Source organism: Zingiber officinale, chromosome 9B (assembly GCF_018446385.1).
Source record: "Zingiber officinale cultivar Zhangliang chromosome 9B, Zo_v1.1, whole genome shotgun sequence".
NCBI classification, from domain to species: Eukaryota; Viridiplantae; Streptophyta; class Magnoliopsida; order Zingiberales; family Zingiberaceae; genus Zingiber; species Zingiber officinale.
Genome location: NC_056003.1, coordinates 62200655 through 62222790, shown reverse-complemented (window position 1 = coordinate 62222790; position 22136 = coordinate 62200655).

Here is a 22136-nt window from a genome sequence, read left to right as displayed (position 1 = left end):
AAGTTTAACATTTTTTCCTCAGTGACATAACTCAGTCTCAAAGGGATAAATTGCTACATTCCACTCATGAAAGTATTTTTTTAATCCCTTATTTCAAATGATTTTTTTATGTGCTTTAAGGGTAGTACTGACATAAATGCATATATATACAGATGCAAATGTAGGGATAACTATTTTTCTGAGTGAGCTAGCGTGATCCAAGTTTCATCTAGTAACCAAAATATAGTTCAAGAAATTACCATGGAACCACAAGTACTAATAAGTTTCATGAATCATGATTATTTACAAAGTTATCAACTATCTAGACTAGGCAAAGTGAAGAGAGATCATAAGATTAGGCTATAATCCAAATATTTTAAATAAAGTTATGCTGATTTTATTCTACTAACAATAGAGAAAAATCAATCACTAAACATACTAACACTCAAGTCAAAAAACATGAATAAAGAACCAACATGTTAGAATTATTACTTAAGAACAAGTCAGCAATAACATGATCAACGATGTAATACTAGCCTCAACATGAAGACAATAAAACTGAATTAGAACTGATCGGATCTAAAACTAAAACTGCAAAAAAAAAAGGCAACTGTAAGAAGCCAAATAAGACTGTACACTATACAATGTCACCCAAACTTGGACATTTCATTTTCCCAATGAAATCAGTAAGGTCGTGTAGGGGAAACATCTAGAAAACCAAAAAGTTTAGGGCAAATAGGAAACCAATGCTTTCTACTATCTAAGAATTTGTAATATTTATACACCACATTTTTGTTCATCATTCCCAAAAATGATACCAAAGTTATTATTCATACCTTTGAAGCATGCTCTTTTGTCTTTCAAAAATCTCTAGGTTTTCCTTGACTTTTCCTTTTCCCTTTGTATCCCTAGCCATTTGAGAGTTCAACCCCTTCTTAAGCCTTTTCAACATCTTATGGAAGTGGATGGGGAGGAAGAAGGAAGGGGGAGATGAGTGGAGGCTAGGCACGACCATCTAGGGAGGAGGCACACCCTTGTAAATAGAGCACCCCATGCCCTAAATTTTAATCAGATGGTTCCCATGTCTCATATGAATGGGCCATGCCTATGAAGCATGACACGACCATGTGTTTTTGTTCTACTTCCATCGGGGCATGGCCTTGGCACTGTTTGAAGACATGGCCTGTGCCTTACATGCACGGGTAGGCTGTGTGAAATTCTGACCCATCTTTTCTTAGCCCTATTTTCATGGCGTCTTCTTCCCCAATGCCCCCATGCCTATGGATAACTTGTTGGGGATTAGTGGCCAGTTGGAAGAGGGATTGAATAGCTCGTTACTCTAAATCGATTTTCTACGTATTCGTTAGCATAGTAGAATACAAAGAATACAAATCAAAAACTAAAGACAAGAAAAGAAATGCAAACCACTACACGTCTATTTACGTGGTTCGGAGATAACTTACTCCTATTCCATGGATGTCCATAAGGTGACAACCCCTATCCGTCGGTGGATTAGCCCTCGACAAATTCTAGCTACCTCAAGTCTTCTTGTGGGTGGAGAAACCTCAGCATAATACCAACCAAGACCTCTTGGATTACAAAGAGCACTTGAGAATTTGTTGACTACTAATTAGAGTTAACCACCACTAATTTCATCACTCTAACCAAGCTTTGAAGTCTTGATTATATAGGACATGGGTTGGAAAACCCCACCTATCAATTGACTAATAAGTATACTAGTCGACTGACCTCTGTGAAAATTCAATCGTTACACCCCAACTACTCGATATCAGGACTGGTGGCTTTACCAGTTGATTGCTTCACATTGGGTGAGTGAACAGAAGTATTCTGTACGCTTCTAATTGACTACATAGTTGATTAGTAAAGTCACCATTCGATTGGTAGACCCCAAACCTAGGATTTTACCCCGAGTATAATCTCTCAGCACTTGGATCCTCACGACTCACTTGACTCTTCTTCTTAGCCTTGACCTCTTGCCTTAAAGTCTACTTCCTTTGGCTCTCGTCCCTTGGATGCATTCAAGCTTGTGGCTTGCCCCAACGCCATCCTTTATGTATGCCTCAAAGTGTGCTTCCCTCTGCTTGTCTTTGCCACCTTGTTCATGGTCCCTCGGATGCTCCATCCTTCACCGGACTCGAAGTCATCAAGGTAAATCATATATGTATCCTACAAACCTGCACAACTCAAATACACATATCAAATACAAGGGTAAACCTAACTTAAATCCTTAGCCCAAATATCAAAACTCATGGTCACATCGTACTCTTAAGATTGCTTTCAATAATCTCCCCTTTTTTGATGTTTGATAATATGTTTAAGTTAGGGAAAACATAATAGCAAATAAACATGCTAATAAAACATGCAACATGCATTGGAACCTATCACATGGCTCCCCCTACACCTAAGCTCCCCATTGAGCTAGAAATTTCACCATCAGGATATTTAAGAACCTATCACAAGACTCCCCCTACACCTAAGCTCCCTATTGAGCTAGGAATTTCATCACAAAGGTGTTTAAGGCTTTCCACTTAAACCTTACTTCTCCCCCTTTGCCTAATATCAAAAAGCTTCGAATAATATCCTAATTGTCAAAACTAAATAATCCAAACTTACCCCAAACTCGTGTATTTATCCCCTAAGGATCTCATACACCTATATAAACTGCCTTAGTTAAACTTAATGCTAAAAAATAGTTTCAGACTTATATCAATCGACTACCTTAGACTCCAGTTGACTGCCCTAAACTCCAGTTAAATGTCCTTATCAAAACAAACTCACATGACCATTCTATGCTCAATAAACACTATTATCAGAAGATTGGTATCTGCATCAGTCGACTGACACCTTATTTTTAGCCCAAATAGTATTTTTGACCAAATTTAAGAAATTCATTAAAAATTTCATATACATCCAAAAATCACCATATTTTATGGAGAGGTCAGTTTTATCTGTATCTACTTGGAAAAAATATATTTAAAAATTTATATATCATGAATCCCAAGATTGATATAAAATTCAAAACTATCTAAATGGTTTAATTGAATCTTAATCTAAAGTCCTAGTTTTGACTTTCTTTTGATGTATATACACATACTAAATCACAATGCATCGCTACCATTAGTTTATATGACATCTATATATCTAAAATTAATTTTCATGCAATATAAACTCAATTCATATTTTGATGCATAAAACTCAACCCAATTGTGCCAATTCCTTAGGTTTGAGACTTAAGTAAGTCTCCAAACCACTTTGACATATTCCATGACCCATCTAGACTCCCAGGTAATATCCATTTGAGATGCATTGGCCATGGGTCCTAAATTGACTCTTTAAGCTCCCCTAGAGCTCTTAACCTTAGCCATCTTCTTAGATACTTTTTGCACTATGGCTAAACCACAATGGTCCACCTTAGACACCTCATCCTTGCCATAATCATATGAAACCATAGCATATTTCTTCTCATTGGCCTTAGATGACTCTCCCTTGCCCTTGGTTACTCCTCCCTTACCATTATCATGTGCCACCCTGGCATATGATCTCCTTTTGGCGTTGGAGAGACTAGATTGGTATCCCAAATCTAATCTATCTTTATTTAATTTTTGACTACCCAACACCATACCTAACCCCTTAGATTTAACATTGAATCTCTCTAGGGTTTTCTCTAAATTATCAAGATTTGCTTTCAAAATTTGATTTTCCTTTTCTAGACTCCTAATTCTAGAATTAACTTATCCACATTGGATATTCCTAGACCTATCCATTTTTCTAGGCATATGTTGTTGGTGCAGGGAGCACCAGACGATCGAACTTGAGTTTTGATAATAGAAAAGGGTTTTAAGTTAAGTGTTATTATTGTTCAAATAAGTTAAACTGAGTGTGAAGGAAAGTCCTAAGTAATCTTAGGCAAAGGAAAAGTCCTTACTGTAGTTAGGCCATAAAATTTTGGTCTAGAAGACTAGGCAAAGTCTTGGTGGTCAAGGACATTGGGTGAAATCCTAAAGTCGAGGATGCAAGGTGAAAGTTTTGGGGATCGCGGACACCAGGCAAACAACTGGACGGGTCGGGGATCGGGCATCCAGCATGAATCCTGATATATAAGATGCTGAGCAAAAGTCCAGACTATTTGGAGGACCAGTCTAGAAAAAGATAATCTATCCTGAGAGGAGTAGGTGAGGATGTGTTCTCCGAAGAGGGAATAGTAGGCGTAGGTCTAACCTAGAGTTTCAGAGAAACACAAAGTCAGGACCGAACAGTCCAGAGGTTTTCAAAATTATACTTTATATATTGTTTATTTCCTGGACTAACTCTATTTTTATAGAAAGAAAAGAGCTGGAAAAATGTGGTCCGCTGCGAGCACCCGGGAAGGCTTTGGTGAAGCAGCAACTTGGGCGAGTGCTTGGCCAAGCACCCTAGTGGTCCAGGTGCTCGGAGGTGCTCCAAGTGCTTAGAAGGACAAAATTTGATCAATACACGGAGCTGGAGCACAATGATTGGTCGACCCACATTAGTGGTCTAGGTGGATAAAATTCAGAGGGGGTTTGGGCTCCCGGACGTGGATAAAATTCTGGGATGAAGTTTCAATGAGAGCTCACCATGTCAACACAGTCTAGGAGCCTGGGAGGGGATCCAGGCGCCCGAATGGGGCTATAAAAGGAGGCTTCGACCAACAACTTTAATACATCAACGTAAACAACTTGTGCTTCTGTGTGTTGCTCCGAAAAGACCTCTACGATGCCCAAAAGCTTGGTCGATGATGACTACACTACATATCTGACTCTCCAAGTCGTCAGTATCATTTGGTTATTATTAAAGTTACTTATTTAATTATAATCATTCTTGTAACTTTCTGAATTGATTAGTGATTGTACAACGAAAGTACTCTCACTTGTGAGCCTTGGAGTAAGAGCGGGGCTTGTTAATGTTATCTATTTTCTTTTTTGTCTCTTTCTTTATTCCGTTGCCGCTTGTCTATCCGAGCTTTAAATGAACGTGAAAGCCATGAGTGCTATTCACCTCCTCTAGCATAACGATCCTACAATTGATATTTGAGCGGGGCTACTTTATATTGGTGAAGCCACTATTCAAGTAATTTTTTTTCGTGGTATTATTTTTAAATTTTTCAGAGTCAATCGGAATCAGTACGATCACTCGTTTCAATCAATTTTTTTGCAATCAAGTTTTTTTATTTTTTGAACTTGGTACAATAGCATTCAAGTTCTTCAATTTTTCATAAGTTCTTTATACAACACTGCTAATTCAAGACTAAGTCTTGGGACAAGTCTCCTTATTTTATTGTGTGCAAGATTCTTTTAAATAGCATGCCAAGAAGGTTATAACACTGCACGCCAACCACTCTTCTCCGATGAAGATTTCAGCTAGAAGAGAGCTAAATGGAGTACCATCTCAAAGCACAAGTCGACATGTGGATCTTCATTCAAACTAGCTTCTCACTTCCACTTGACGACACTAGAAAACTAGTATCATGAGAAAACTAGGACCAAAGTATAATGAAGAAGATCGAAGCTGATGCAAAGACAACCCAAACCCTCCAATGTAGCTTAACCAAAGAAGAGTTGAACCGGGTCGGCCCCTTCAATAGCGCTAAGGAGTAATGGGAAAAGCTAATCGAGCTATATGAGCACTCCTCTGACATAAAGGTAAGCAAAAGAGATTTAATTTTAAACAAACTATACAACATTAAAATGTAGGATGGTGAGTTAGCGAGTCAACTGCATGCATGTATCTAAGACCTTTTCAACAGTCTCCAAGCAATTGGTCAGAAGGTGGAAAATCGTGATGTTATAAGGTATACCCTTAATGCTTTTCTAAGGAACACTTTGTGGGCATCCATGGTGGATGCTTTCTCTTTAATTAGATTAGATGAATTATTTTTTGAATTTAAACTTGACGAATAGACTAATGCACTTCCGGTTGAGAAAGGTATTGCGTTGGTTGTAGGTACAAGCAAGACAAAAGAGTCTAGGAACAAGCGCTAGACCGAACCTGAGTTTAAAGATCAATCCGACTTAGAAGACAATGATTAAATCACCGCCGAGCTCATTAACCTAGTACGAAAATTGTACAAGAAAAAGAAGGGCTTCACAAAATGGGAGATCAAGAAAGTGATCCAGTCAAAGATGAAACAATCGAGTCCAAACTCGAATTCGAAGGCCAAGTCAGAAGTCACCTGCTATAGATACAACAAAAAGGGGCACATTAAGGCAAATTATCCAACCTTGAAGGAAGTAAAGAGGCAATGGAGGAAGAAGACACTACAAGCAACATGGGATAAATCTTCATTACAAGATTCCGAAGAAGATCTTGAATAGATAAGTTTCCTAGTGCTTCCAGCCCAAGAAAAAGTCATCAAATTCATAACATAAAGCGAATCAGAAGCCTAGTCTGAGCGAAGCCACGGACCCATATCTAGTTCAGAAGGTTCCCAATCCACTGTAAGTATTTCCTTAATTAGATCACATAATTTAATTTCTACTTGTCTAGAAAGTTGGCTAAATCCAACCTCTGGGTCAAGTCACTCCAAGAGGAGGTCAAAGCCCTCAAGGAAAAGACTAATCCAAGTACATTAACAGAGAAGACACAAATTGGAACTCCAACTCAAGTCCAACTTATGGAAGAAAATTTTAATATGAGAACTCAAGTTAAAGAACTTAAGTAAACATTGAAACAGTTCACTTTGGGTTCCAAGAACGTTGATCTAATTCTTGGGAAACAAAGGGCTACATACAACTGATCCGGACTCAGATATAAGGCCAAATGTCGATTCAAATCATACTTATCCTTAGTTAATCGAACAAATAGAAAATTGGTCCAACCATGGGTATCTACGTTTAACTTGATTAATCAAGTTAGACTTAATCAATATTGGATCCCCAAAGATCAAATCCACTACCTTGATAGACCTTATCGAGGCTATGATCCAGAGGGAACCAATAGAAAGACCATCTTCATTGTTAGATAAACTTGATTGATTTTTTGCTTTACCACTTTCCTTATACATGCTTAGGGCTGTAAATGAACCAAGCGTTCGTGAACAAGCTTGGTGTTCGGCTTGGTAAGAGCTTGTTTATGTTCATTCAATATACATACGATTAATTAAACAAACAAGCTTGAACAGCTCGTTAAGTTAAACAAACAAGCTTGAACACATATGTGTTCAGCTCGTTAACGTTCGTGAACAACGTTTGTGAACAATGTTCGTGAACAACGTTCGTGAACAATGTTCACGAACCATATTTATTAATAAAACTCTTTCAATATGCTAAATAAATAATAAAATAAAATAAATAAATTTAAATTATCAATCTTAATAACTAATCAGACAATTAAAAGTTTCAAACAATCAAACAAATTTGAATCGAGAGCTTGATAACATCTAAACGAACAAAGCTCAAACCAAGCTCAAGCCAAGCTCGAACCAAGCCCAAGCCAAGCTTGAATTGAGAGCTTGATAACATCTAAACGAACCAAGCTCAAGTCAAGCTTCAAACAAGCTCAAGCTCATAAAAAATAAACCAAGCCAAGCTTGAACACTCATTTCAAAAGCTTGGTTCATTTTAAGCTCGGCTCGGCTCGGCTCGATTATCTTATCAAACAAGCTTGAACACCCCAAAGCTCGGCTTGGCTCGGCTCGTTTACAACCCTATACATGCTTAGATTAGGATAGATAAGGACTAGACTTGATTGACACTTGACTAGTTAGACCAAGGATTTTCAGAAAGAAAATTAAATATTTAATTTTTTTAAAAGGCTTTATCTAGAAGTGGTTGTTACTCCAATAACCAAGAAGGTCTAGTGCCTCGCCACAGTCTGGAAGCCAATTATTGAAAGAGATGTTTGAGTAACTGTTAAATCATAGTCTAACTCAAATGTAAATCAATCCTTAGATTTTAATCTAAATTAAAGATAAAATTAACCATCTAATAAAACTTATAAGGTTCCCTAATTGACAATCTAAAAAAGGGTGAGATGGGTTTAGGTTTAAAATAAAAATTAGTTAATCAAACCAAATTCACTTAAACTAATCAAACTAAATTCAATTAAACCTAAACAAAATTTCACTTAAACTAATTAAACCAAATTCAATTAATCTAATTAAACTTAATTAAATTAATCTAATTAAACTTAAATCTAATTAAACCTAATTCAATTGATCTAATTAAACCTAATTCAATTAATCTAATTAAACTTAAACTCAATTAACCCAAACTCAATTAAACCTTAACCTAATCAAACATTAAAAAAAACAAAAGCTAAACTCAATTAACCATCTCACAATCACCCATAAGTATAACATGATTGACAACCTAGATTGGGTGAGACAGAAAATAAGGGGTTGAATTCAATCAATGTATCTTATAATTCATTTAAAGTTTATCCAAATCAAATATTTTATGTGTAGGAGTATAATGATTTGAACTAATAGATGTTGGACAGTGGATGCTTGAAACATCCCAAGTCCCTTTTTTTTATTCATGTACATGTCCAAGCATGTGGACGTCTGAATCATAATTGTGCTTACACCCATACATATTCTCAATTTATCTGAATTATTTAAAACAAATAACTATTGGTGCAATCGACCTAAGTTTGATCGGTGTGATCATGGTTTTAATGTGTGTGTCAAAGAGTTTAAGTTAGGCTTTCATATGTGTTTGATATAGGTTTGAGTCTTGAAAGACTTGGTGAAAACACATGAGGAACTTGGTGCGACCAAGTTTGGGAAGCTAATCCAAGGGCTCGGATCCTTGAGTCGGTGAAGGATGGTGTGGAAGACATCTGAGGGACCACTGAACGAGGAGCAATGGAGTGATGCCAAAGGAAGTGAACTTCAAGGCAACGTGAAGGATGACACGGAGAGGAGTCGCGGCTCAGGTGCATCTGAGGGACGAAGACCGAGGAAGAGAACTTTAAGGGCGACTCTGGAGAGGATGAGTGTGAGTGTGTAACCGAAACCAGTCGACTGATTGAAGTTGTAGTCGACTGGTCCAGTCGACTGGGAGTGAATAAAAGCATTCTATTCACTCAGCCAGCAGTGACCAGTCAACTGGTACTTTTACCAGTCGACTGGTAAGTAGCCATTGGCTACCTCCAACAGTTGTTGGGATGTATACTATAAGCCTATCTTTTGTATGAACATCTGTTTTGAAATATTTTAAAATGAAAAATCACCTTGGTCAAATATTTGCATTTTATATTTATATATATATCAATGCAGTTGTCCATTTAATTTATATTGTAGATAACATAGTGTGTGGTGTCACACAAAAGATCATGTTATCGGTTCCTTATAAATTATAAATAGTAGATCACAACCAAGATGGATTGGAATAAATCATTGGAACGGTTGTAATGTGATTTGGTATTAGTCTGTCTTGACAATAAAATTACACTAATACACTATGTGTGTATTGAGCAAGATTATTTGAGATTGTTTGATTTGTACTAACTACATAAAAGAACAGAACCTGTGTTATTATGGATGTGCGTCCTCTTAATCCCAATATAATAACAAGCATGTATACTTAGTATTTATTTCTTTAACTTATCAATGGGTGAGATTTATTCGTTAAATCAATAGGCCCGATGAGTTGGGAGATAGTGTTGTTTATATGGTGTGTTGTTGATTATAGAAGGAATCTGTGTCCTAATTATTTAGGCTGATGATGTCCCCTTAAGGAGCTCATAAGGATTATCATGTAAACCCTGCAGGTGGACTTAGTCCGGCATGATAAAAAAGTTGAGTGGTACTACTCTTGGAATCAGATGTTAATTAATTGAGTTGTTAGTAAATCAATTAATTAATGGACATACGATATTTTAAACACAAGGAGATTACCGCACTCATGATAAGAAGGAGCCCATATTGTAATATGGGATTGGTGCAGTAGTTGAATAATAATTCTTTAGTGGTATGAGTTATTATTGATGGACTTGAGTTGAGTGTTCAGGCCGAACACAGGAAGCCCAAGCCCAACAGGAGGCCTAAACCAATTCCTCCTCTAGGTCCCTGATGTAGCCTCTATATAAAGCCTCGCATCCACCCATCCGGTTTAGGTTTTGGTTTGGTTTTTTCTTACCTTCCTAGGGTCGGCGGCAAGTCTATAAAAGGAGTAGGTGGTGGCCCCAAAAACCTAATTTTCCCATAATTCTCTTCTCTCCTCCTAGGGTCAGCGGCACACATCCTCCTCCTTGTGGCCGACGCCCCTCACCTCCTCCCTCCTTATGGCCGGCGCCCCTCCCCTCCTCCTTACTTAGGGCCAGTACCCCTCTCCTCCTTGCTTAGGGTCGATGCCCCCTTCTCCCTTGGTGGGTGGTGGTTTGAAGAAGAGGAAGAAGAGGAAGAAGAGGAGTAGGCACCCCATCCTAGAGATTCCTTGGTGGCCGACAGTTTGGAAACAAAGAAGAGAAGAAGGGTGGTGTTGTCTTGGTAGATCATCACCCACACGACGTCCAAGAAGAGGAGAGGAATACGGTAGAAGATGAAGAGGTCTTTAGCTACAAAGGAAAGGTACAACTAATTCTTTAATTCCGCTGCGTAATTAGTCAAGTTTTCTTTGTATCAATTTTGAATACCAACACAAGAGGCTTTGATCAAGGTGTGCTTTGATCCATCAAGAACTTACTTGATTGATCAAACACATGACGGATCGAACATGCGGGTTGCTAGGAAAAGTTCTATACTTATACAATTTTTGTACAGGGAAATTTAAACAGAACAGAATTCTAGCGCCTTCAAGTGGTATCAAAGCATGTTTTCTGGTTCTGTGTGATTAGTTTTCAGTTAAATTATGCACTGCTCATATATAAGTTTAGGCCAGATAACAGCAGGATGTGCAAGAAAGATTAACTCTGTGGTTGCAGGCGTCCTAAGTCCAACTATTATGGCTTTGTGTATTTGTGTGTGATTTGAACCCTCAGGCAAGTCGAGGTTGTTTTGTGTGCATGATTGTAGTAATTAAATACGCCCGGTTGCCCTATCATTTTTTACATTCTGTTCTATCTAGATTACATATAAATTCCTTTATGGAATATAGGATCTGTTAGAGCCCTAGAGCCAATCATTTGATGATTGTTGTATGGACTCGTTGTATCATATTCTTATATTTATATAAAGGCATTGTATTGGTTATTATACTTACTTGTATTGATGCCAAATAACTAAGGATAATAGCGTCCTTGAGAAAAAGGTTCTTACCTATATCAATCGATTGGTTAAATCGATAGTGAGATGATATAGAGAACACTACTCTTAATCATTCCTAGTAGAGTATTAACATTTAGGGACAATGTTAATGCGACGAGACTAGCATGTAAGTCAACTCGATGACTTGATCTCACAAGTCATGGATATGGAGATATTAAGTTGACACATGGGTATGCATTGGAGAATGTATACTGAAAGACCCACCATGAGAAAGTATCATGGATCATTATATGAGTGTCATATATTTCTCATGTGGCTATTAGTATGACTACTAGTCCTTGGACCTGAAGTCACCATGGTTCCCTACATAAGGAGTTACGGACTTTAGCTTCGTCAAACGTCACCCGTAACTGGGTGGACTATAAAGGCGATTACTAGGTAGGTAACAAATTATGCGGAGGGCTATGAGTGATGTAGATGTGATCTATCCCTCCTATATGATGGGAGTGACATCAATATTCTTGATAGAGTCAAACCACGAAGTGCATGACCATGCCCAAATGAGTCAATATGAAATATTGAGCTCATTTGATTGAGTGAGTCTACTTGGAGTTCAAGATTTAGATTGATCAGAGGATGACACTGTCTATGCCTCATATTGATCAATCTAGATGTCTAGGATAGAAGGACAATGTCATATATTGTGAAGGGTCACAATAGTAGTCACATGGTGATGTTGGATCTCAACATTCTTGTAACTTGGGTAGTAATGATGTGTTGCTAGATATCGCTCATTATTTATGCTTCTAAATAGGTTTAGGAGCATTGCCAATGTTACAAGAACCTATAGGGTCACACACAAAGGGAAATTAGATGGAGATTATGTTCATTTGATGAACCTAAAGGATTAGGTTCATGTGATGAACCAAATTGGATTAAGAGTAATCCAAATTGAGCTAATTGAGTTGGACTCAATTTGGTTCATGTGTTAAGTGAGTCTAATTTGGACTTAGACTCATTTAATTAATTTAATTCAATGAATAGAGATTCATTAAATTAAAATTGACTTAAACCAATGGTTAGATTAGATCAACCAAGGGAGAGAAGTGGTCAAGTTTGACTTGACTTGAGACGAAGATGAAGAGTCAAGTTTGACTTGACTATTTGCCACCTCATTGGTGAGTTGGCATTAAGTGGGCCAATGATGATGCTCCATATCATCATGGTTGCTTAAGTGGGATGCGACCTCATGGGAGTTATCTAGAGTTGTGACTCTTGGCATCCCATGGAGGTTACAAACCACCTAAAGGTGGCCGGCCACTTTCATTCAAGGTGGAGTTTTTCATTTTTGTCTTGTAACTCCCATCTTCTTCCTCAAGTTCTTCTCTTCTCTCCCTCTCCTCCACCATTACTGATCTTCTAAGGTTGCTATCACATCCTTAGAGGTTCTCTCCATCGAGTTGTTCGTGTGGATACACATAGAGGAGTATCTACTTTGATACTCTCGAGATCCGGCGATGAACCTTGGACGAGTGGGATTGCGAAGGGCTTCGCATCTAGGGTAAAACTCTTATCTTGTAGATCTAAAGTAGATCTAGGTTAGTAAACTTGTACGTGAAAGTTTTTACGAAATTTTATTTCTTCGCACGGATCCGTGGCTTGGGAATTTCGGGGTTTCCGCAACGCAAAATGCGGTTTTTGAGGCCCGAAAAACCCAACAGTGGTATCAGAGGCACGTGTGAAGCTTGTATGAGTTTTATTTTGAATTTTATGAAATTCTACAGATCTGTAAGTTTCTATATTTTATGATTTTTATAGATTTTATGGGTAATTTTCTCATAGAAGCGAAGCACAAGTGTTTAGACACTTGTAGGCTTTGACTACCGAGAAAATACTTCTAAAACGGCAAGGTTTCACCCCAAATCATTTTGGGACAGCGGACTAAGGCACTGTAGGATCGCATAGGAGCACTCACGATGGTTATATAGCGGGTAGGGGTGCTTCCCCTGACCCCGCAAGGGGATTCATTCCGTAATTGCACCCGAAAATCGCTAAATGGGACCGCCGGAAATTTTACTCATAAAAATTATAAAAATTGTAAGAAAAATTACATAAATTTATAGAAATTACATAATTTAGAAATATATTTTATTTTGTGATGGCGATGGCCCAAAAGACCCAATTAGATTGGAAATTTGTGTTGTAATTCATATTATGGCCTGCGTGCCATTTTCTATGATGTGCGTGTTGTATTTGATACGCGACCTGCGCGTCGTGCCTCTCTATTTTATATTCTTGTTGTAAAATAGTTTTAGACTTGAATGTAACTCGAGTTTCACCTTTTGTAATGTACAAAATTGGAGCGGTGGAAGGTCCACTCGAGACGGAGTTACGAGAAGGGCGCGAGCAACACAAGGTGGTCAAAGGGAGGAGCTTGAGAAGCTGTTGACCTTAGGTTGACCATCTGATCTTCTCATTATCTTGAGAAGATCATAGTAGGGCCATGACTAATCACAAAACATTTAATTAATTGCTTGTGTGTGTATATGTGATGCATGCTAGAATAAGTAATTGATTAGCGCCTTAACGATTCGATTCGATCAATCGCGTATATGATACACCTCGACAATTAGATTAGATCTAAATCGCGTACATGATGCGCCTTAACGATTAGATTAGATCTAAATCGTGTACATGATACACCTTAACGATTAGATTAGATCAAAATCGCGTATATGATACACATCGTCGATTAGATTAGATCTCAATCGCATCAACTCAAAAAATGTCTATCATTCCGTGATATCTATCACTACCTCGATCACATGTTGTTGTTGAATCTGCCAAAGCAGAGCAACTCATATTATCTTGGTAGAGTACGGAGGGACAATTTTAGTCTCGCCTATCAACGCATCGGTGAGTACAACTCAATTAGATTGAGTAACTAGTTAACTCAATTGGATCGAGTTTAACTATAGGCATTTATCCAATAGTTGGAAGATAGGACAAAATCACGTTTATATTAACTCTTGGGCGTATTAGCCAAAGCTAACTAAATTTTTAATATAAATGTGGATCTTGATCCTATAAATAAGAGTTGCATAGAGATGTAATTGGTAATTAGTTACCTACCGATCATACTAAGTCTTGGGCGATTTAGCCAAACCTAACTCAAGGCATAGTATGATGTGGATCTTGTCCCACACGAATTATAGCTAGTTGGTTAGAATTTAGTAAGTGTGGTTTGACCACATCACTGACTTGATTCTGCAAAAGTTCTATAATTCAGTGGGAGCATCATTTAGTTAAAGACCTAATTAAATGATAAAAGGAATATGATATTTACTTTCTACTTTAATTTCTATTGTAGATTGTCATGACGTCAAATACGAACTCTTTCTCCCTGCGTTCTGTCCTTAAGAAGGACAAGCTCAATGGAGCTAATTTCTTGGACTGATACGGGAATCTGAGAATTGTTCTCACACATGAACATAAACTGTACGTTCTGGAGCAGCCCATTCCGGAGGCACCTCCTACCACTGCCACGCGAGCTGACCGGGATGCTTACAAGAAGCATCAAGATGACGCATTAGATGTGTCATGTCTCATGCTCGTAACCATGAACTCTGAGTTTTAGAAGCAACATGAGTTGATGGATGCTTATGATATGGTTGAGCATCTTCGTCAACTGTATATCAAGGACAAGCAGGGCACTAGAAGAGGAACTGCACAGGATACCTGGAAGATCTTAAAAAGAAGAGAAATAAGATTTCTACTTCAGGTATAAATGTTATAGAAGTCAACCTCTCTATTTCTTCATCGTGGGTATTAGATACCGGATGTGCTTCTCACATTTGTACTAATGTACAAGCGCTGAGAAATAGCAGAGTATTGACGTAGGGCGAGATAGACCTACGAGTAGGCAATGGAGCACGGGTTGCTGCTGTTGCTGTAGGAACTTACTATCTCTCTCTACCCTCTGGGCTTGTACTAGAATTAGATGATTATTGTTATGTGTCTGCATTAACTAAGAACATAATTTTAATTTCTTGTTTGGACAAGAAAGGTTTCTCTTTTATAATAAAGGACAAATGTTGTTCTGTTTATTTAAAAGATATGTTCTATTATAGTGCACCTCTGATGAACGGACTCTATATTCTAGACCTTGAGAACCCTATCTATAACATAAGTATCAAGAGGTTCAAGTCAAATGACTTGAACCAAATCTATATCTGGCACTGTCGCTTAGGTCATATAAATGACAAACGCCTATCCCAGCTCCATAAAGATGGTTTGCTGGACTCATTTGATTTTGAATCATATGAGACATGCGAGTCATGCCTTCTAGGCAAGATGACCAAGACTCCCTTTAGTGGACACAGTGAGAGAGCGACTAACTTGTTAGGTCTTATACATAGTGATATATGTGGCCCTTTCAATGTCACTGCTAGAGGTGGTTATAGGTACTTCATTACATTTACTGATGACTTCAGTAGATATGGTTATGTATACTTGATGACATATAAGTCTGAATCCTTTGAAAAGTTTATAGAATTCTAGAATGAAGTACAAAATCAGCTTGGCAAAAGTATTAAGATACTTTGATCAGATCGAGGTGAAGAATACCTTAGCCATGAGTTTCGTGACCATCTTGCTGAGTGTGGGATTCTATCCCAACTCACTCCTCCTGGAACACCACAGTAGAATGGTGTATCCGAAAGGAGGAATTGTACCCTATTAGATATGGTACGGTCTATGATGAGTCACACAGATCTTTCTATGTATCTTTGGGGCTATGCTCTAGACACAGCAGCCTTCATTCTCAACCGAGTTCCATCTTAGGCTGTAATAAAGACACCATATAGGATATGGACTGGGAGAGATGCCCAGGTGTCTTTTATGAGGATTTGGGGTTGTGAGGCTTACGTTCGACGTCAAGTCTCGGACAAACTGGGACCCAAATCCGACAAGTGCTATTTCATTGGATATCCCAAGGAAACGAAGGGATATTACTTCTACATTCCCAGTCAACACAAGGTAGTTGTGGCTAAGACTGAGGTATTTCTAGAAAGGGATTTTGTTTCTAGAAAGACTAGTGGGAGTATGTTCGATCTTGAAGAAGTTCAAGATGCGAACAATAGCACTAAAGCCTCGATGGAAGTTGAACTGGAACCACAAAGTGTTGTGGATGATGTTGTTCCACAAGGAGTTGAGGAACAACAATTAGTTCAAGTAGACATACATTTTTACAGGTCTGATAGGGTACGTCGTCAGCCTACGAGATATTCATTTATCTTGTCTGACCATGATGACGCTGTGCTCATAGAGGATGAGCCCACCTCCTATCAGGAAGCTGTGATGAGACCAGATTCCGAGAAATGGCTAGAAGCCATGAGATCCGAGATGGAATCCACGTACACTAACCAAGTATGGACTTTGGTTGATCAACCTGAAGGGGTCAAACCCATTGGGTGTAAGTGGGTCTTTAAGAGAAAGACTGACATGGATGGACTTATTTATAAGGGTCGCTTGTTAGCTAAAGGTTTCAAGAAAATTCATGGTATTGACTATGATGAAACCTTTTCTCCAGTAGCGATGTTTAAATCCATTCGGATCATGCTTGCTATTGCAGCGTACCATGATTATGAGATCTGGTAGATGGATGTCAAAACTGTGTTTCTGAATGGAACCTGCTCGAGGATGTGTACATGACACAACCTGAGGGTTTTATAGATCCACAGCATACTGGCAGAGTATGCAAGCTACATAGGTCCATTTATGGACTAAAGCAAGCATCTCGGAGCTGGAATCTTCAATTCAATGATGCAATCAAATAGTTTGGTTTCATCAAGAATGAAGATGAACCTTTTGTCTACAAGATGGATGTTGATAGCACAGTTGTCTTCCTTATACTATATGTGGATGACATACTACTCATTGGGAAGGACATCCCTTTACTGCAGTCTGTCAAGACTTGGCTAGGGACTTGTTTCTCAATGAAGGACTTAGGTTAATCCACCCGCATTCTAGGCATACAGATCTATAGAGATTGATCTAAGAGGTTGCTTGGCCTAAGTCAGAGTATATATATTGACAAGGTACTCCTTCGGTTTTCCATGCAGAACTCCAAGAAGGGATTTCTGTCGATGTCACATGGTGTGAGTCTTTCGAAGACTCAAGGTCCCTCTTCTAGAGAGGAGAGAGATCGCATGGATCAGATCCCTTATTCCTCAGCCATAGGATCTATCATGTACGCCATGCTATGTACTCGTCCTGATGTCTCCTATGCTTTGAGCATGACGAGCAGATACCAGTCAGATCCAGGTGAGAGTCACTGGATAGCGGTCAAGAATATTCTTAAGTACTTGAGAAGGACTAAAGAATATTTCTTCATATATGGAGGCGATGATAAGCTAGCTGTAAAGGGTTACAGTGATGCCAGCTTCCAAACCGACCAGGATGATTATCGATCGCAGTCAGGGTTCGTGTTTTGCATAAATGGTGGTGCTGTGAGCTGGAAGAGTTCGAAGCAGGACACAGTCGCTGATTCTACAACAGAGGCCGAGTATATTGCTGCATTAGAGGCAGCAAAGGAGGCAGTTTGGATCCGCAAGTTCATCACTGAACTTGGGGTGGTTCCGAGCATCGCTGACCCCATTGAGCTTTATTGTGACAACAATGGAGTAATTGCACAGGCTAAGGAACCTCGCTCACACCAGCGGACCAAACACATACTACGGCGCTTCTATCTCATTTTGGAGATTATCGATAGAGGAGATATGAAGATTTACAGAGTACCCACAGAAGCTAACATCGCAGATCCCTTGACCAAGGCTTTGGAACAGAGAAATCATGATGGTCACACTAGGTCATTAGGGCTTAGAGCCTACACTGATTGACACTAGTGCTAGAGGGAGATTGTTAGTTAGAGCCCTAGAGCTAATCATTTGATGATTATTGTATAGACTCGTTGTATCATATTCTTATATATATATAAATGAATTGAATTGGTTATTATACTTATTTGTATTGGTGCCAAATAACTAAGTATAATAGCGTCCTTTAGTAGATGTTTCTTACCTATATCAATCGATTGGTTGAATCGATAGTGAGATGATATAGGGAACACTACTTTTAATCATTCCTAGTCGAGTATTAACATTCAGGAATAATGTTAATGCGACGAGACTAGCATGTAGGTCAACTCGATGACTTGATCTCACAAGTCATGGATATGGAGATATCAAGTTGACACATGGGTATGAATTAGAGAATGTATACTAAATGACCCGCCATGAGAAAGTATCATGGATCGTCATATGAGTGTCATATACTTTCTCATGTGGCTATTAGTATGACTACTAGTCCTTGGACCTGAAGTCACCATGGTTCCCTACATAAGGAGTTACGTACTTTGGCTTCGTCAAACGTCACCCGTAACTGGGTGGACTATAATGGCGATTACTAGGTATGTAACAAATTATGCGGAGGGATGTGAGTGATGTAGATGGGATCTATCCCTCCTATATGACGCGAGTGACATCGATATTCTTGATAAAGTCAGACCACGAAGTGCATGGCCATGCCCAAATCAGTCAATATGAGATATTGAGCTCATTTGATTGAATGAGTCTACTTGGAGTTCAAGATTTAGATTGATCAGAGGATGACACGATCTATGCCTCATATTGATCAATCTAGATGTCTAGGATAGAAGGACAATGTCATATATTGTGAAGAGTCACAATTAGTAGTCACAAGGTGATGTTGGATCTCAACATTCTTGTAACTTGGGTAGTAATGATGTGTTGCTAGAGACCGCTCATTACTTATACTTCTAAATGGGTTTAGGAGCATTGCCAACGTTACAAGAACCCATAGGGTCACATACAAGGGCAATTAGATGGAGATTAGGTTCATTTGATGAACCTAAAGGATTAGGTTCATGCGATGAACCAAATTGGATTAAGAGTAATCCAAATTGAGTTAATTGAGTTGGACTCAATTTGGTTCATGTGTTAAGTGAGTCTAATTTGGACTTAGACTCATTTAATTAATTTAATTCAATGAATAGAGATTCATTAAATTAAAATTGACTTGAACCAATGGTTAGATTAGATCAACCAAGGGATAGAAGTGGTCAAGTTTGACTTGACTTGAGACGAAGATGAAGAGTCAAGTTTGACTTGACTATTTGCCACCTCATTGGTGAGTTGGCATTAAGTGGGCCAATGATGATGCTCCATAACATCATGGTTGCTTAAGTGGGATGCGACCTTATGGGAGTTACCAAGAGTTGTGACTCTTGGCATCCCATGGAGGTTACAAACCACCTAAAGGTGGCCGACCACTTTCATTCAAGGTGGAGTTTTTCATTTTTGTCTTGTATCTCCCATCTTCTTCCTCAAGTTCTTCTCTTCTCTCCCTCTCCTCCACCATTACTGATCTTCTAAGGTTGCTAGCATATCCTTAGTGGTTCTCTCCATCGAGTTGTTCGTGTGGATACACATAGAGGAGTATCTACTTTGATACTCTCGAGATCCAGCGACGAACCTTGAATGAGCGGGATTGTTAAGGGCTTCGCATCAAGGGTAAAACTCTTATCTTGTAGATATAAAGTAGATCTAGGTTTGTAAACTCGTACGTGAAAGTTTTTACGAAATTTTATTTCTTCGCACGGATCCGTGGCATGGGAATTTCAGGGTTTCCGCAACGCAAAATGCGGTTTTTTGCGGCTCGAAAAACCCAACAGGATCGATAAATGTAAATTTTATTTTTTTTATTGCGGCTTGTATCCTTGCTATGCGTGGTGCTATTTTAAGGACCGGAGGTGCGGTGAACAAGGAAGCAAGATAGATGCGATGACTTGATCCATTGGCGGCATATTGGAGGACAGTGATGGTTGAGGCGCATATTAGAGGACAACGATGGATGAGGCCATAATAGTTGGAAATTTTATTTTCAAATTTATTGCCTTTATATGTTGTTTTATGTGCTGTGATGCTATGTGTTGTGATGTGTGTGCATGTTAAAATTTCTCAATTTAAATAACTAAGTAGGAAAGGGATTACTTAAATAAATCTCACAGTCTCCATTACTGTTTTGTAAGTGATGCATTCAAACTTGCGTATTGGCTTTAAGTGCCTTCCTCCATATCGGATGAGTTTGTTTGCGGATCACTAGATCAAACTTCCTCTATGGATAGTTATAGAAAATTATTTAGATATGTGTGATCTTCTCCATCTGAAGGGGCACAATCCTAATTAATGGACAAAGTATCAAGTAATGATATATACTTAGGCACATTTAATAGTATCCTCCCCATCGGAGTCACTGCTATTATTTATGTGACTGAAGATGAACCAACTATTAATTTTTTTTGTCATAAGTTAGGTTAACAAGATAATAAAATTAATGGTTAAAACCTCCTCTTACAAATGTTTGAATTAGTATATGTCTATACTATCGTGGCATATGAAATTCACGGTGTTTTGAGGTGTCGGTGAATTTAAATTATATTGTTTGAGGAATCAATATTATTTTAAATTCTAAAGTTTTGACAAAATATTTTATTTTATGATTCTCAAGATTTCAAAATGGCTTTCAATCCTCTTGCTGTTATTTTAAAAGAAAACAAACTTACTGGTCTAAATTATATTGATTGGAAACGGAACTTGGACATTGTCTTAATTGCTGAAGAATACAAGTTTGTACTTCTTGAGGTTTGTCCTAGCATGCCTGATAAGGATTCTAGTGAAGAGGAGATAGATAGACATAGGAAATGGGTCAAGGCAGATGAGATAGTGCAGTGTTAAATTTTGGATTCTATGTCAAATGTGCTGCAACATCAACATCAGGCCATACCCACTGCCTATGACATGATGCTCATTCTCAAGGAACTCATAGACACCAGAATCGGGCTGCCAGGTAGGAGGCCATAAGAAACTTAATGACGACCACCATGACTGAGGGGACACCCGTGAGGGATCATATCCTCAAGATGATAGCTCATTTGAATGAAATGGAAGTTCTTGGAGCTGAAATCGATGGGGAAACCCAGGTCGATATCATTCTCCAAACGCTGCCCAATAGTTTTGAGCAGTTTTGCCTGAATTACAACATGAACAAAAGGGTTTATTCGTTGGCGGAACTTCTGACAGAACTTCAAGCGGCAGAAGGGCTATTTCGTCAAAGTTCTCAAGTTCACATTGCTGAAAATGTTTATGCCTCTAAGCCGAAAGGCGGAAAGAAGAAGAAGAAATAAGTTGGTTCAGCAAAGAAAGTGATTCGACCTCAAGGGACTGAGCCACAGGTAGGTGTGAAGAAGCGAAAGGCAATTGCTTCACATGCAAGCAGTCTAGACATTGGAAGGTGGACTGTCCTTGCAGAAAGGAGAACAATAAAGGTATATCTTATTCATTAGTTATTGAAACATGTTTAGCGGTGTTATCTACCGGTACTTGGTGTGTAGATACGGGAGCCACTGATCATGTCTGTAATTCATTGTAGGGGTTCCAAGAAATCAGACGACTACATGAAGGCGAGATCACCATCTACATGGGCAATGCTACAAGAGTGGAGGTTGTTGCATTGGGAGATGTTTATTTATTTTTTGATAGGAATAAAACTTTGATTTTGAAAAATTGTCTTTAGGTACCATGTTTTAGAAAGAACTTGATTTTAGTTTCTAAACTATTCATGGATGGATATTCTGTTTCTTTTGATGACAAAGTAGTTGTCAAGAAAAATATGGTGGTTATCTATTCCGGTGTGTTGGTTGGTAATTTGTATACTCTTAATCCAATAACTCCCACGATACAACAAATGGAAATTAATAACACATCTTCTAATTCTAATAAGAGAAAGCAACCTTCAGAAATGAACCAAACATATCTTTGACATCTAAAGTTGGGTCATATTAACTTGAGTAGGATTCAAAGGTTAATAGCCGATGAACCTTTGGATTCAT